At 42.3% G+C, this 17800-nt stretch overlaps 1 protein-coding gene and 1 non-coding gene across 3 annotated transcripts in view; one reads left to right on the top strand and one right to left on the bottom strand.

Moving 5' to 3' along the window:
• The window catches only part of LOC126365777 (glutamyl aminopeptidase-like), a 790794-nt gene that overhangs the window by 546300 nt on the left and 226694 nt on the right, over nt 1-17800 (top strand). The window lies entirely within an intron of this gene.
• Nucleotides 7640-7713, bottom strand: Trnas-cga (transfer RNA serine (anticodon CGA)). Its single transcript has one exon. It is a non-coding gene; the product is annotated as a tRNA-Ser (tRNA).

The following is a 17800-nucleotide window of genomic DNA, read 5'->3' as shown; positions in this document are numbered from 1 at the left end:
CGAATTTACCATGACCTTGAAATCGCCACAGATGTGTAAAGCACAGTTCGCCTTTTGGACTAACACGATAAGCGTCGCCAAGCAACTGTGCGCGACGGGAAAAAGGATGCCTTCGTCGTGTAAGCGGCGCAGTTCCACCTGGAGCCTGTCTCGGAGAGCAAGGGGGACCGAGTGTACCTTAAAAAAATCGGGGGATAGCTGAGGGAAGAAGATGAACATGCGTAGTGAAACCCTTCACCCCTGGTGTGGAGGATGAGAACAACATTTCGTATTTGCTGAGCAACGGGGCGAGAGGGTATCCGAGAAGGGGGTCGAATCCGCCCGTACTTCGGCTTGCACTGTGATACCCAGACGACGAAAAACGTCCACACCCAGGTTAGTAGCACTGGGAGAGCCGACCACCAAAAAGTGAGTGGTGAAGGAACAATAGTTGTAAAAGGTTTGTATGGGAAAAACGCCGTCGACTGATATAGGGTAATTACTGAAACTACGCAAGGCGTGACTCTATGAGGACAAAGCTGGCGAGCCCAAGCGTTGGTATGCGGCACCATCCACAATAGAAATCGATGATGCCCTGTCAGTTTGAGATAGAGGATACAAAAGATTGATATAATCTAGATTATCTGTATAATTAATGACATTTAATAAAAGGAACAGTAATAAAGAAATGTATTACGATTTTACAAAATTTTACAGCCATTCAACTTTTCATCAATTAATATTAACATGAGCTTTAATATTACTGAGCACTTGTAGAAGGAATCGACTGTCCTTGGATAAAAGGGTATTTTTCACTGCCTCCAGCCTTCTTGATCATGTCTTTGTTCTTTGAGACACACTGATAAAACTCGGCACAATCCATTTTGTAGATGTACAGCATCTGCAGGATTGCTTCAAGAGAGTCCACCTCCATTCTGTTTATTTCATGAGTCCACTGGATATTCGTGAACGAAAATATTCTTTCCACATTGGCATTATGGGCTGGGATTGCAAATAAATACCTTGCAATTATTACCAACTCAGAGTAATAGTGAAGACAGTCACAGCTTTTAAAAAAACTCACCCACTTCTCATGACATTCCAATGGTGTTTCTTTTTTCATCATTCCACTAGTGAAGACTTTCTTCAACAAAATTTGTCAGTATGCCGAACTGATCAAAGAGAATGGAATCATCGATTTCAATCTCTTTTCTCTTCAAATAAGAAACTGTCTCTTCAACACTTTCCCATTTTGGCACTCTCTTCAGTAACATCCAATCAAACACCGGCGATGAGGGTAAATATGAGGCGCTCCACTTGCTGAGATATTCTACACAAGTGCCATAAAACATGTTAACTTCTTCTCTAAAACTCCTTTCCGCTGCTTCTGATACTTCTGCTCCTTTGAGGACAGATTTAACATTAAAAGAAATTAACTGCTGTTCTCTCCTCTTAGTAACAGTTTCCAGAGTATTTTCAAAACATCATTTACCTCTATTACACTTTTCGTGTTTCCCTCAATTTCCTTTATCCCATGCTGCAAAGTGCTAATCTGACTGTGAATGAACCATAAGTAGGCTTCACTTAACGGGTTACTGAAAAACTGAACCAATATTTTGGGGGCTTTATCTTCATTTAGGAAAAAAATCTTTTAACGGTTCAAACAGGCGGATTACTCTTTCAACTGCTCGAAACAGTGGTAATCAGCGAGTTTTCGAGTGACACATTACATTCATATATTCAGTTCCCACGTAATCACAGAACTCCTTAAGTCTCTCTGTTCTAGCAGTATATATGTAAAAGTGTGAGTATACCTTCATGACGATAGCTTCAACATCACAGCTTAAACTGTCAGCAGATGTCTGCATGCTATTGTGTAAAACATGTGCAGGGCACACTATGCCTTAAATGTTTTCATGCAATGTTGTCTTTAATTTGGTAAATACGTTGCATTTGCCTTGTCTTTTTAAACCACCAAAGTTTGTGTTGGTGTTGTCTCCACAAAATGCCACACATTTATTTTTCTCAAGATAAAACATTTCGATAGTATGAATACAAAATCTTAAAATTTCGTCAGATGTTTCATTAGGTAGGGAACTCACCTTCAAAAGTTTGGTCTGCATTCCCTGATTAACATCGAAAAACTGAACAACAAACGGAAATATTTTAGTGGCCTTATGATTGCTGGCATCAGTGGATATCCCGTAGAAAGAAGGTTTTTTGATGTATTCAAGGCTTTCCTTTACATTCTGGGGAGCAACAACCCCTTTCACTAAGACTGACACTTTAGTTCTTGCTGAACCAAACTTTTTTGCAATGGAAGAATCATCAAACATAATGATGTTAAGCTTATTAGTACACTCACTAGATCTATAAGTATGGTGATGTTTTACCGTGTGATAGGCCAGTGTAAACTCGGCTGCTCGAACTTTCGTCTCTTCACTTGACTGATGTTTCACAAAATAATTTTATAGAGTTTTACTGCAGCTCGGTGCACTGTATCTGTTAATGTGTTTCTTTGACCTGATGTGATCAACTATGTCGGAACGCCCACCATGACTTATACTAATAAAACAGTTACCTACGGAACACTCTGCTTCGTAATCAAAACGACCTTTCTTAATGAAATTCCATTCCTTGGAATAACAGTCACTGAACTTGCAGGCACGTTTCGGCATTGCGTTTCACAGTACTGCAGCAATAATACCACTAATATGAGAAAAAACTATTGCAGTTTGTCTGGCAAAACATCAACTACTACACTTATCTGACAATGAGTGTGTGAGTAAGTGGCGCGACAATCGGACGGTTTCATAGCTCTGTTACAATAATACAACTTATACTTGTTGGCCAAAGTACCGTGCAAAGTAAATTATTGCCTGAGTGTATCAATACTGATACTGTGATTACTAGTATGAAACAATGGAAGTTTTAGACAAATAAGTTAAAATATAATAATTTCTTGTATTGTATTTCCTTTAATATAGCGAAATCCCAAAAATTTGAGAAAGTTTCACGAAATGTATTTAAAAACTGAATTCCGGGACACCGTAACACAGGGATGAAAACCGGGGTCACCCTATTGCAGCCAGTGAGACTGTTCAAACGCACGAATGATCGGCAGAGAGGTGCCGAGGAACGTGTGCTGTAACTTCGAAATATAAGCCCAAAGACCCTCATCTGGTGCGTGAAACACCACCATATCGCGAATCAACGAAGAGTCAACGTCGACGCACCGGAATTTGTAATCGCGGGAAAGACCCTGGAGCGTCGTAACCCATTCCTGGTATGTCTGACCTGGAGACTTTCGACAAGAAAATAAAGTCTGACGGGTGGAGGTGACGTGTATTTGTGCGTCAAAGTACTAAAAAAAAAACAGCCCTTAATATTGGTAAATGAGAGATCGCTAGGGGACTGCTTAGAGTTCAATTGTTGCATTAAACAATAGAACTTTGGACCGACTGTTGCTAAAGAAAAAAGCCCGACTTCGATTTTCGTCATGGATCCCATGTGTCAATAAATGTTGTTCCAACGGTTCGACATAATTCGGTCATGATTCGACAGACCTATCAGAAGCCAGAAACGTCGGTGTAGCCACATGCAAAGTGTTCAATTTACCCGCGATGGAACCAACTCTATGAGCAACCTCTTGCAACGCTGGGAAGTGAGGGCGAAGTTCTGACCTTGTGAGTGCTGCCTGAATCTGCAGTAGAGTTTCCACTATGGACTGAAGAAGTTCCTCTGAGAAGGTCATTTCGTTAGAAAATAAAAGTTTTATCCTCGTCGCCAGTAATTGTAGTGTCCTGCGTTCGGCAGGAAAGAAATAACAATCAAGTTTGAACATGCTTTGTTATTATTGAAACGCCTTCTTGGCGTGCACAATTCTTCTCGTCGCAGAAACAGATAAGAGTACAAGACAATGAAAAGAAAATACCCAAAATACTACTCTACACAATTACAAAGATACAACGTTCTACCAAATGCTACGGCGAGTGTCTACTATGCTAGAGCCGGCGTAGGTATCGACTGCAGCTGCCCTAGTTGTAGGTACACACTGCCGGTCTGACTGCTGATTCGGCGGAGAGCTACACGTAGTCACATTACTTACGATTGGTGGATCTCTGTCACATGGCTTTCCACGAAATAGCTTATGCGGAAGGTCTGTTGTTTACATCCACTGGCGATGTTTCGATCTCAGCTCTTGAAGGGAGCCGGCCGGTGTGGCCGTGCGGTTCTAGGCGCTTCAGTCTGGAGCCACGTGACCGCTACGGTCGCAGGTTCGAATCCTGCCTCGGGCATGGATGTGTGTGATGTCCTTAGGTTAGTTAGGTTTAAGTAGTCCTACGTTCTAGGGGACTGATGACCTTAGATGTTAAGTCCCATAGTGCTCAGAGCCATTTTTTCTTGAAGTGAGGTCCGCAGCCGTTGTTGATCTGTTGTACAGCCCCTCTAACTGTTAAGAGGCCGCTACGACAGCAAAGATCCCAGGTTCGAGTCCCAATCCAGCACACAGTTTTAATCTGCTAGGAAATTCCGTTTTCTGTTTAGTTCAGTGCTGAAGTTTTTCATGCATTCGTGATAAAGTGCTCTGCTTAGACGAAACACCATGAAATCTTTATAATCTGATTATTTTATGTTTGAATTCGTTTTACGGGCTTCGGACTTGGCGTTTGTGAGCTACAGAAATGTAGTGACAGGTCCTAAAACAATGACTTGTGTGAAAAATGCATAAATTTTCTACTCTCAAGTAGATCTTTTGATTTTTCAGACCACATTGGATACCCGTGGCTATATAAACCGTTTGTCAAACGTATCGGTAGCGATATCAGATTCTCCACGCACCGTGCTGTTGTCAACAGGAAAATATCACAGTTGGACGGTCGTAAATGAAATGCAGAAAGATATAACTTCCACTTGTGCTCTTTTTAATGTTCACAAACGCAAGATAACGGCCAATGAGAAAAAAGCTGACACTACAAGATTAGTGGTGAGTGCATGAAGCATGCTATTTCGAATCAATATTTAGGGGTATTACCAAGGAGCTGTATAAAATAGAAGAATCATACAAATTCGGTAGTAGGAAAGGCAGACGGAAGACAAATTTGTTGCATTTTGCTGAGTGAATATCTGCCACTGAAACTTTCAAGCATTTCGTTAACTGTGACATTCTCTCTGACAAAAAGTTTAGCTGAAAGTTCTTTATGAATCCCTCAAATAGCCATTTGTGGGGCCCGCTTCATTACTTTGTTTTCTTGCTTACCGAGGTATACCTTAACCAAGACGTTTGTGTAACGAATGATAAAGTAGTGCTGCAAAGTTTCAAAATCCTGTGGATTTGTAGCAATCAGACATGTAGTACTGCAGGGTTCTATTTTTGGTCCTCTGGTATTTCTGATTTCTTCTGCGTTGTCAGAATAAGCAAATTTATTTCCTTTTGCAGATAGTGCGAGTATAGGAATAAAAGAGCAGCTAATGATATACTTGATAACATTGATGATTTAAGAAATATGGATTACCAATTTTTTAAGACTCCACGCATACAATGCAGTACTCACACAATGCTGCAAGCTATAAAAATAACTTAATCAAATTAAATACAAGAAGTAGAAAGTATGAAGATTTTCGGACTACAGGTAGATCACATCCAACTACACGCACTGGACAGTGATTTTTGATTACAGATATAGAGGCAGAGCTGAAAGGTAGATGAAATTCCCATTATCACCATTCTGATAGCTTGTCAATTGTGTAATTGATCAACATGATCTAAGACTGTGGGGAGAGGGGGGGGGGGGGGAACACTATTCGCCTCTCACCTGTTTAGCAGAGAACGGAATATCAGTTCTCCTTCGTCATAAAGGTTTGGAACAAATCTAGATAGGTCTGAGTCAACCAGTAAAAGGCATATGGTTTGGGTAGCTGGATGATTACGACTTTTAGGTTCGGCCGCTTAATTAGAAAAGTTTTTCTTACTTTGCGCACAACTTTTTTTCGCAAAGTGTAACAGTGCCTTGAGTACGCCTTTTGGGTGTACGTGACTAATGTGTCCCCAGGGCTACAATGTCTACAGGTACTCCTCAATGTGCATTCACTTTAGGCCCTAGGGCCAGCGACAATTGGCTACTTGTGACCCACCTTGTTGCCCGAGATTCCAAGTCCTTGGAACCGTGAACCCTTACCAGAACAGAAGCTCACACTGCCGCCCTTTGAATTTTTCCGACAAAAATTTTGATACTTTGCCCCAGAAGCACAAATTCTTTTTGGACGGTCACCCGTCTGTCTAAACCAGTGAGCCTCAATTTTATATTGGATTTTATCATTCTCGATTTATTTGGGTAGCAAAAGCTTGTGGTCTGATGCTCCAAGCTTCGTCATTTTGCCTCAGCAAAGTATTCACAAATCGATAATGCAACTGAAGAATATTGTCGCACTGTCCGAAGCCAGTCTTTACTGTACATTTACATCTACATACATAGTCAGCAAGGCACCGTACGATGCATGGCGGAATTTGCCCTGTACCACTACTAGTCTGTTCTATTCGCAAATAGAGCGAGGGTTCGTGTATGCATCCGTACTAGTCCTAATTTCTCTTATTTTCGTGGTTCTTGCGTCAAATGTGCCTTGGCAGGAGCAGAATAGTTCGGCAGTCAGCTTCAAATGCCGGTTCTCTGAATTTTATCAGTAGTGTTCCTCGAAGAGGATGTCGTCTACTTGCGAGTTGTCAAACCCACCGTTAAAAAGTCTAGCAGTCCGACTCTGAAGTGCTTAGGTGTCTTCCTTCATTCCGATCCTAAGCAATCGACAATACTCAGGAATGGGTCGTACGAGTGTCCTATATGCGGCCACCTTTACAAATGAACCACACTTTCCTCAAATTCTCCCAACAAACTGAAGGCGACCTGGTATACGTGCTATTAGCGTCCAGTAACACAACAGGAAGCAGCATTACCAAACATACATAGCTTGTGTTAAACAATGTTTATTAGCTTGCATAATTTGTATACAATGAAATCGATTAATTTAACAAGCACAATAAAAATTTTTCTTTAACCCCTGTTGAAATCTGCGTAACAAATGCATAAGAAATTAAGAATATTTGTGTTGTAGTAAATACTTATTACAATCAAAACTTGCCAAACTCTGAACCCGCAAGACTATCCTGTACAATGACTTCTCTTTTGCAATATAAATTCACATCTAGGTATAACATTAAGGCATAACATAAGGCACACAAGTAACAATAAGGCACCTTCTAAAACTGAACGCTCGGCAATGAAAATACCTGACACACGAACTTCTGACTAAGGAATAATCCAGTTGATGCCAGTACAGGTATGCACTAATCATGTAACAAACAGCTAATAAAAAACAGCCTCTCGGCATCTAAACATTCCCCGAGAATATACGCTCGTGAAACCCTCTTTTATAAGAATTAAACTTCAGAATCAGCAGCCGCGTGGGGTAGCCGCGTGGTCTAGGGCGTCTTTCCACGGCCCGCGCGGCTCCTCCCTCAGGCGTGGGTGTGTGTGTCGTCCTTAGCGTAAGTTAGTTGCAGTTAGATTAAGTAGTGTGTAAGCTTAGGGACCGGAGACCTCAGCAGTTTGGTCCCATAAGACCTTACCACAAATTTCCAAGGAACTTCCTGGCAGATTAAAACTGTGTGCAGGGCCGAGACTCGAACTCGGGACCTTTGCCTTTCGAGGGCAAGTGCTCTACCATCTGAGCTACCCTGCTTAGGTAGCCCGCGAAAGGCAAAGGCAAAGGTACTGAGTTCGAGTCTCGGTCCCACACACAGTTTTAATCTGCCAGAAAGTTTATTATCAGCGCACACTCCGCTGCAGACTAAAAATCTCATTCTGGCACAAATTTCCTATTTTTCAGAATCAGCATAGAAGGTACAAATTTGATAAAAATGGCTGATAAGGGAATATAGAATAAATAAGGTTGAGTCTCCAGCAATCTGATCGGGCACTAATTACAGAGTGACCCAGTTTTACAAGTTTAAATTCAAATTTCGAGCTAAAGGTACACCCGCCAAGGCGGCAGAGAAACGAGCTACAAAACTTAACGACCTGTCAGAGCCAGAAACAAAGAGAACAGCAATACTCGACTTGAGAACGAGATCGAGACAGAAGACCAGAAATATGGAGGCCGGTCAAACGAAACACAGTTCCACTGGGAACGGCCAAGCCGTCAAGCCACGTCGCACCGTACCAGAGAAAATACACTACACTCCGCGCAACTGAAACATAAATAAGCTACAACAGCACACTTGCGATTGCACGTTCAAATTCCATAAAAGAATAAAAATACTGAAATAAGAAGGCTCGTCAAAAAGTTATTTTTTTTAACTCAACCCTTAAGAAATCATTTAAACACTGCAAATGAGATTGTTCCTTGAAACGTAATAACAAACCTCAAATGGACAACAGCCCACCAGAACTACGCTTTCATGGAATATGATGTAGTTTTACGAGACAACATAGTATTTCATTACTTGTTAATTAACGTGCAAATTTTGGTACTTAACCACCAAGGTTACAACAATTTTAGATATACGATCGCTTAATAATGAGGAGCTCACCGGGTTTCCTTACATATAGCTGCAGATCCGTCATCCAGTGGTAGGAAACTAAGACGGAAAGCCCAAGCCCCGTTATCATGTCACGTGTGATGTAACTTTGACATATCAGACTCGTCACTGAAGACAACATTAGTTAACCATTAACAAATATATATAACCACACAATAGCATCTGTTTAGATCGAACACACACCATATGCCCAGGTGAACGGTCAATATCAGGCGACGCTCCGGCAAGCTCTTCTTCTCAGCATACACTGCGTGGCGAGAGAAGCCAAAACACAACGCCTCGTGCCGAACCCCAAAACCTCTCCGCCGCCTCCGGCGGCAGCGCTCCAGTAATACCGTGCGCAATGAGCCCGCGCCAATCTCCCAACCGTGTTGCAAGCGCAACCGACAGACCACACAGTCCGCCCTCCTGCCTCGACGCTGCAGACGTAAATAGCCGAACCCGCGATGAGCAACCGATTCGCGGCAGGCCAAAGCGAAATCTATGGCAAAGATGACACTACAACAAAGAGGTAGTGGCGCCAGCCGCGCGACGTGTCACGACTATTCGTTTTCTCTACCAGAATACTTAAAAGCTCGTTGCATTTCATATCGCTTTGCAGTGTTACCCCTATATATTTAATTGATGTGACTGTGTAAAGCACCACACTACGAATGCTGTATTCGAATTTTACGGGTTTGTTTTTCCTACTCATCTGTAGTAACTTACATTTTTCCACATTTAAAGCAACACTATGTGATCAAAAGTATCCGGACACCTGGCTGAAAATGACTTAAAAGTAAAAAAAAATGTCTCTGATCACTATGGGACTTAACATCTGTGGTCATCAGTCCCCTAGAACTTAGAACTACTTAAACCTAACTAACCTAAGGACATCACACACATCCATGCCCGAGGCAGGATTCGAACCTGCGACCGTAGCGGTAACGCGGTTCCCGTACTGAGCGCCTTAACCGCGAGACCACCGCGGCCGGCACTTAAAAGTTCGTGGCGTCCTCCATCGATAATGCTGAAATTCAGTATGGTGTTGGCCCACCATAAGCCTTGATGACAGCTTCCATTCCAGCAGACATATGTTCGATCAAGTGCTGGAAGGTTTCTTGGGGAATCGCAGCCCATTCTTCAAGGAGTGCTACAGTGAAGAGAGGTATCGATGTCGGTCGGTGGGGCCTGGCACGAAGTCGGCGTTCCAAAACATCCCAAATGTATTCTATAGGATTCAGGTTAGGACTCTGTGCAGGCCAGTTCGTTACAGGGATGTTATTGTCGTGTAACCACTCCGCCACAGGCCGTGCATTATGAACAGGTGCTCGATCGTGTTAAAAGATGCAATCTCATCCCCGAATTGCTCTTCAGCAGTGGGAAGCAAGAAGGTGCTTCAAACATAAGTGTAGGCCTGTGCTTTATAGTGCCACGCAAAATAACATGGGGTGCAAGACCCCTCCATGAAAAACAAGTCCACACCATATCACCACCGCCTCTGAATTTTACTGTTCGCAGTACACATGCTGGCAGAACACGTTCACCGGGCGTTCGCCATACCCACACCCTGCCATCGGATCGCCGCATTGTGTACCGTGATTCGTCACTCCACACAACGTTTTTCCACTGTTCAATCGTCCAATGTTTACGCTTCTTATGCCTAGCGAGGCGTCGTTTGGCATTTACCGGCGTGATGTGTGGCTTATGAGCAGCCGCTCCACCATAAATTCCAAGTTTTCTCTTCTTACTCCTAGCTGTCATAGTACTTGCAGTAGATCCTGATGCAGTTTGGAATTCCTGTGTGACGGTCTGGATAGATGTCTGCCTAGTACACATTACGACCCTCTTCAACTGTCGGTGGTCTGTCAGTCAACAGATAAGGTCGGCCTGTGCGCTTTTGTGCTGCACGTATCCCTTCACGTTTCCACTTCACTATCACATCGGAAACAGTGGACCTAGGGATGTTTAGCATTCTGGAAATCTCGCGTACTGACGTATGACACGAGGTACACCCAATCACCCGACCACGTTCGAAGTCCGTGAGTTCTGTGGAGCGCCCCATTCTGCTCTCTCACGATCTAATGTCTACTGAGGTCGCTGATATGGAGTACCTGTCAGTAGGTGGCAGCACAATGCACCTAATATGAAAAAGTATGATTTTTGTGGGTGTCCGGATACTTTTGCTCACATAGTGTAGCTTTCAGTCACCGCAGCAACAAGAATTTGTGTTTATGCCTTCTTGTATGCTCCTCTAGTAACTCAACGACGACACTTAACGTACGCCCCAGCATCATCAGCATCAATCGTTCCGCATAGTCATAGCTTTCTTGAGGTTGAATGTCTACCAGCATGTGCTTTTCCTTCATCTTCTCGGCCTGCTAAGAAGGGCTTTACCTCGGAAAGCGAATATTTTCCAAAAGCCTTTTGTAACTTTTTATGTCATCTAGAGTTTGTACTTCGAAGAGATCCAAATTAAACGAATGACTCAGCTATCCTCACTGGTAGAATTTCCCTGTTAGTAGGTAAAGGACTTCCTAGCTGAAAATCTTCTGTCTGCCAACGGTAGAGACGTAGTACCCCTTTTCATGCTACTGGTTTTTCTGTTTCCAGAATAAATGTTATTAAAAAGGAAAGAGGGCAAGCTACAAACCAGTAACAGGCAAGCAATTACGGGAATTAATGTACATTGATCGTCAAAACAGAAATATGCTTGCGTGGATACGAAGGGTCTATTCTTGACCGGTAACGTCGGACAATGTAGTCATCTGTCTGAATTATAGAGTACTCTTCGACAAGCCGTTCTTCTGTAGGAAAAGTTACCAACATAACAAACATTATAAAACAAGAATAAGATTATCCAGTTACTAGAGAGCTATATTCAAGGGAAACATAGTGAAGTATTGGGAGTAACTAAGGAGAGTGTTTGTGATTGGCCATGATAAGTGCTGTATACGGACGCAAAGTAGAGCAGTCGCGACAATTCTTTTCACGTCAGAATCGTTGAGTGTGTGGTACCGGCAGCTCATGGCAAAAGCTGCGTACTCGCTGCCGAAATAGGCACAAGCATGCTATCGCTACGTTACCTAGCTGCTACTGATCTGAGTTTACGCAAGAATGCTTCAAAGATTATGGAAACCAGTTCATCTATATCTGTCTCTAGATATAAAAGGAAATGCCCTCGCTGACTGACTAACTGGCTGACTGACTGATTGCCCAGTCCAAACAACTAAGGACAGAAGCTAGAAATATGGTGAGGGTGTTGATCCTTTACCATAGGCGTAGTTTAAGAGGGGATTTTTCTAAATCCCAGCCCTAAGTAGGTAAAACGGAGAATTAATTTTTTTTTGAAAATATGTCACTGTTAAGGTAATTTTGAAGCTATAACTACTGATATTTGGTTTCTCGATCAGAACTTTTAAAAAAATACTTGTTTCAGTGTTTTTGGAAGTTCAACTCATAAGAGGGTGAAATAGTGGATGAAAGATTTTTTAAAACCATTATTAAAGAACTTTAGCATTTTTAAAGCTGAAGCCATCAAAACTCTCTCAGTGTTTATCGAAATTCAAACCCAAAGGGGTGAAATGCGGGATATAGATTTGTTTGAAAATATTTCGTTTAAAACATTTTTAAGCTAAACCTGTGAAAATAAATTTGACAACTGGGTTAGAAATAAAGAAAAATTTTTTTAGGGAATGGAAGTTTCAATGAAAATATCAGCACTAGAATTCAAAAGACAGAATTAATCAAAATCTCCTACTCCAACTGCTAGAATTGCTTTTTTTGCTTAGAACTACATTCGAAAAAGATCATGCTCCTAAGGCCCACAATAGCCTCAAAATTTTAGGTGTTGCAATTCGTGAACTACCTAGGAGAAACCTATTTGTCAGAACTGCAAAGGAAGATAAGCATTAATTTTCCAACAGGTCTAATATATGTTTATAAAATCATTTTTTTTTTTTTTTTTTTTTGCGAATACTATCCGAACGCGAGAGAAGCAGTACTGCAACATAAAGTCTTTGTTCAACGTTGTTACCAAAACTCTCGAAAGGTACTAGAGAAATTTATTTCAAAGTTTTTCAGGATATCTTTTAAATATACATACTATATAAATATATATGTAATATAAAAGGGCAAATGTTGTTAGGAAATCTCTCGAGAAATGACTGGCCAATTTACTCTAATGAGCATTGGGACAGACATAGGCTATATACACAGGGTTAGTCAAAACTGGGCATGAGAAATAAAGGGCTGAAATTATTCATTGAAATGCATTATAAAAAGGACTCCGTCTTCAGGCCACGAGTGGCCTACCGGGACCGACTGCGGTACCATCCTCAGGGGCGGATGCGGATAGGAGGGGCGTGGGGTCATCACACCGCTCTCCCAGTCGTTATGACAGTTTTCTTTGACCGGAGCCGCTACTATTCGGCCGGACAGCTCCTCAATTGGCATCACGAGGCTGAGTGCACCCCGAAAAATGGCAACAGCGCATGGTGGCCTGGATAATCACCCATCCAAGTGCCGACCACGCCCGTCAGCGCTTACTTTCGGTGATCTCACGGGAACCGTTGTATCCACTGCGGCAAGACCGTTGCCCTGAAATGCATTATAACATGTATTATATCGTATTTTCAGTTGTCTGGCTTTAGTTGACGCAATGGCTGAACGATTGATGCTGGAGTAAAGAAGTAAGCCTGATCGAAGTGTATGGTTCGCCGGCTCTTGTCCATGAAAAGCTCAGACAGCGATTTCCACGTGAGCCACCAAGCCATTTAACAGTGTACCGCATCTACAAGAAGTTTTTGGATACTGGATCGGTAACAAACAACTATCGATGCAATGCAGGACATCCATATCAGGACGATGTGAACAAAACATCGCTGTTGCACAGGAAGCCCTGTTGCAGATTACTTCGAAATTAAGGGTACGATGCAGTCTGTAAACGGGTTCCTCAACAAGCAGTGTGGCGCATCTTGAAACACGACCTTGGGATGAGACCATACCACATCCAAGTCGCGCTAACTTTAACATTGTCGCAGAAGCTAAGTGGGTGGAATGATGTCACATTTTACCTGAAACGACGAATATCCAGCAAGATATTCTGAATGTAATGGCATCCAGCGATTAAGCCCCTTTTTACACAAGTGGATTTGTGAACCGACATAACACGATTTTCCGGGATCCCGAAAACACATGAGTCATTCGGGAAAATAAATGTCACTCCCCGAAAGTAAACGCCTGGAGAGCTATGAGCACTACTGGAGTAATCTATCCCTACTTTTTGGATACATGAACAGCAACTTCTGACATCTACTTACAGAAGTTGCGCCAGACCGATGAGCTACGTCAACAAATGCGCCGTGTAGGATACATCCAACAAGATGGCTTTCCATACATTTGCCTGTACTGTTAGGGATTATCTTGATTCGACGTTTCCAGGTCGACAGATTGGTCGTGATGTACCATTGTCCTGGTTACCACAATCTCCTGACTAACCCCATGTCATTTCTGGTTATGGGGCATGGTAAAGAAGCACTGTTCCAGTAGGATAGTTCGCTACATAAATGACCTAAAGGACCATACAAGGGATGTGATATCATTCACTCCCAGTGAAAAGTGTGAACAGACTTTAAATGCTGCTGTTAGAGCCCATGCAAAATACTGTGGGCGGTACATGCGAAGTCGTCAGGGCGGGCATGGGGAGAGCAATAATGGTGGGGGGGGGGGGGGGGGGGGGTTGTGGGCAGGTGCTTTGGGGGAAATGCGGAGCGCAGGAGGGGAAGTACCTCTATAACAGAACTCATATTCTTTGAAAATATTAACCACCACTTGCATGGTGACCTTTCAAAAAGATCTATTACATCTGCTTTGGGTAGCATCTACAAAGAATGCTATGAAAATGCAGCGATTTATTTCCAAAAATTGTTCAAATGGCTCTGAGCACTATAGGTCTTAACATCTGAGGTCATCAGTCCCATAGAACTTAGAACTAACCGAAGGACATCACGCACATCCATGCCCGAGCCAGGATTCGAACCTGCGACCGTCGCGGTGATTTATTTTCACTTCGCTTGTTAACCATTTGTAACTTTCAGAGAACCAGCATCAGTGGCATCTTTTGAATATAAATTACACGTTTCTCTTGCAGCCACGTTAAAATTTCCTTATTTTGCCGAGACACAGCGGAGTTTATAAACTCTCACCTCACTAGCATGTTATGCAGACACGTTGCGAGAGAATTCTGAAACAGTGGTTTATTAAATTTATTAAGTGAGGAACTAAGGAAAAGTAAAGTCAGTAGTTTATGAAAAATCGCGTCCTCGGTACAAAATAATCACGTAATGTCGTACGTTGTTCTCAAACCCATAGCATTTTTCGTTTCACCACCTGTTGATGACCCTTAAAAATTAATCCTTTCATTAAAAAAGTCTGTAGTTCGTGGAATAACACAGTAGATAATGAAGTTTTGCACAATTAACATACGGCAAAATACTCTCCTCTCTGCGAGCTACCATTTCCCAATATCACTTTACGATACCCCAAATCGCTTTTGAAATATGAGGAATGTTGTCGATATTTCACTCAGGTTTCATCACTGGCGCAGCGCCACCGCAGACGAGTCTGCCACATCAGTTCACCTTTCTCGAGATTGGTGACAGCTTGAGACCTCCTACCAAGTCTGAAGAAAAATTCTGTGCGTTAGCTAAATTTCATACGCAGCAACAAGCTGTATAATATACACCAAACGCAAAATGATAGCGACCCTTATATTTCATTGCAAACTTTTACGAATTTCTCGCGTTGTCTTACTACCACGTAAAAATCACAATATCTATGACCATTAACGAAATGGTCACGTCATCACGAACCTGACATATAAAGCTATAAGTAACGAAAAAATGAAATTTTTTACCTGGTAGTTTCCTTAACATCGTCTAAGAAAAATTGCAATGAGCGCGCCTTAATTCTGTCATCGCCGACTTGAGAAAGGTGGCAACACTGTCGGACCTTCCCTTCTGAATAAACGCATGGACTTACCCACCGCTTTGGACGATAATTGGTCACTGCACATCGGCCATGAGTCGACTCTTAATTGTTGGTGTTTATATGTTGAACGTGATGACGAACAGACTGAGTTCGCAGGCATTTAGCACTTGCGACATATCATTTAATACATCCGATGTATTTAGTTTGTACAGGTATGTAAAGCTAATCAATTTTATTTTTTTTTTGCCATTTGAGTGTTAAAATAGGTTTGACTAACCATGTATATTTTTTGATATACATAACACATAAAAATATGGAAAGGGGAAACGTTATCAGCAAAAATATTGAAAAGTTCTTTAATGATTTACTTCAAAAACAGGATACACAAACAAATATTCAGTTTTGAATGACAGTGTACAAGTTTTCTGTTAAAATCAATTGTGAGAAAGAAAATGCTACGCTGTGATGCGAAAATGTGCAATTTCATTTTCTTTCTTGAAGTCAGCTTCAACTGCAATAGCAGGGCATGTAAAATATTAGGCAAATATATATTATTTTGAACAAAAAATGTATAGACAACAATGTGCTGTTTTGTTTTCTTTCTCGCCATTGGTTGTACAAAAAAAAGGCTCTGAGCACTATGGGACTTAACATCTATGGTCATCAGTCCCCTAGAACTTAGAACTACTTAAACCTAACTAACCTAAGGACAACACACAACACCCAGCCATCACGAGGCAGAGAAAATCCCTGACCCCGCCGGGAATCGAACCCGGGCGCGGGAAGCGAGAACGCTACCGCACGACCACGAGGTGCGGGCTTGGTTGTACAGAAAACGGGGAAGTTATATTTATGGCTTATCTGCTTATAATTAGAACGCTACGGAATCTGAATCATCTGTAACTTTGTAGTTCTACCCATTCGTAGATTGAAACCATTCGAAATATTGTCACTGAAGCTACTGTCCTGACAGATCAAGCAACTGGAGAGGTTGCTCCGTACACAAATGATAAAGTGATTTACACAAGTCTCAGGGTAGAGACAAGGGTGCGAGGATAGAGAGGGGCGGGGAGGGGGGCAGGAAATGGACATAGGTAGGAGAAGAGAGAGGGAGGAGGAGAAGGAGATTGACAAAGAAAGATGGGGCAGGGGTAGGAGGAGATGAGTAGACACACAGGGGAGAGGAGTTTAAGATTAGTGTTCAACTGCCATACAAAGTTAATAATTGCGAACCATTACCGGGTTCACTAGTGTCATACAAATACGGCGGTAAATTCTGCATTAACGTCGTAAGATCTATAACTAAATGATATAAACTCGGGGAGCTTCACTCTGTGTTTTGTGGACTCGGAAACAGTAAAGTAGGGTGTCTGTTCCGAGAGAGAGAATCTATTTTCCGTACCCAGTTCCCTAGTCAGCTTGGCAGCGGGAGGGAAAGGGGGGGGGGGGGGGGGACATGGGAGGAAACTCAAGCCGGTTCCTAATAGCTTTTGACAAACAGACCTTCTGGCGTTATGGCTGTCATGGTGCCATGAGAACGACCATGAGTCAGAAATGTTACATATGTAACAGCTTACCAGAAGTCGAGATTTGAATGCAACGTTCCAAACCCTAGTGATATACGCCATCCTTTTTGGGTTTCTTTATTTAACTGTTCAGTGAATATTGAAACTGATCCGATCCCGCCATCCATTGGTCCTTTACCTATTCAGCACATCAGTAGGCCCAAATGATATAGGATAGATTTATTTTAACTCTAGAGCACTAAAGGGGGGAGAGAACATTCCTACTAAACAATCACAGTTTTATTACTCTAAATTTTATTCAAAGAAAGTCATAATTTATAGGTTGTGCACTAGTTAATTACAATTATTAAAACTCCAGTGGTATCCGCCACGGTAGCCGAGAGCGCTAATGCGCTGCTTCCTGGACTCCGGTAGGGGCGCCGGCCCGAGATCGAATCCGACTGGCCGATTAACAATGAGGGCCGGTATGCCAACCAGCCTACATGTGCTTTTTAGGTTTAAGACATGAGTCGTCGCTGGAAACTGCAGATGAAGAGATTGCGGAAGGAAAGAACTGCAGCGGCAGTCCTAAATGTGAGTTCGATCAGCAGATCGTCCATGATGTGGAATGCAGCAGTCTCGTCAGAACGAAGAAGAGGAACGGGAGGCGACAAAATGGAGAACTGAATCTAACCAATCTTAAACTACAGTGTTAAGTATCATACGTAGATCAGGGAACGCTGTTTCTAGTTAA

The sequence above is a fragment of the Schistocerca gregaria genome, chromosome 4 (assembly GCF_023897955.1).
Source record: "Schistocerca gregaria isolate iqSchGreg1 chromosome 4, iqSchGreg1.2, whole genome shotgun sequence".
In the NCBI taxonomy this organism is placed as follows: domain Eukaryota; kingdom Metazoa; phylum Arthropoda; class Insecta; order Orthoptera; family Acrididae; genus Schistocerca; species Schistocerca gregaria.
Note: the sequence above shows the minus strand (reverse complement) of the source record. Positions and strands in the feature narration are given on the sequence as shown.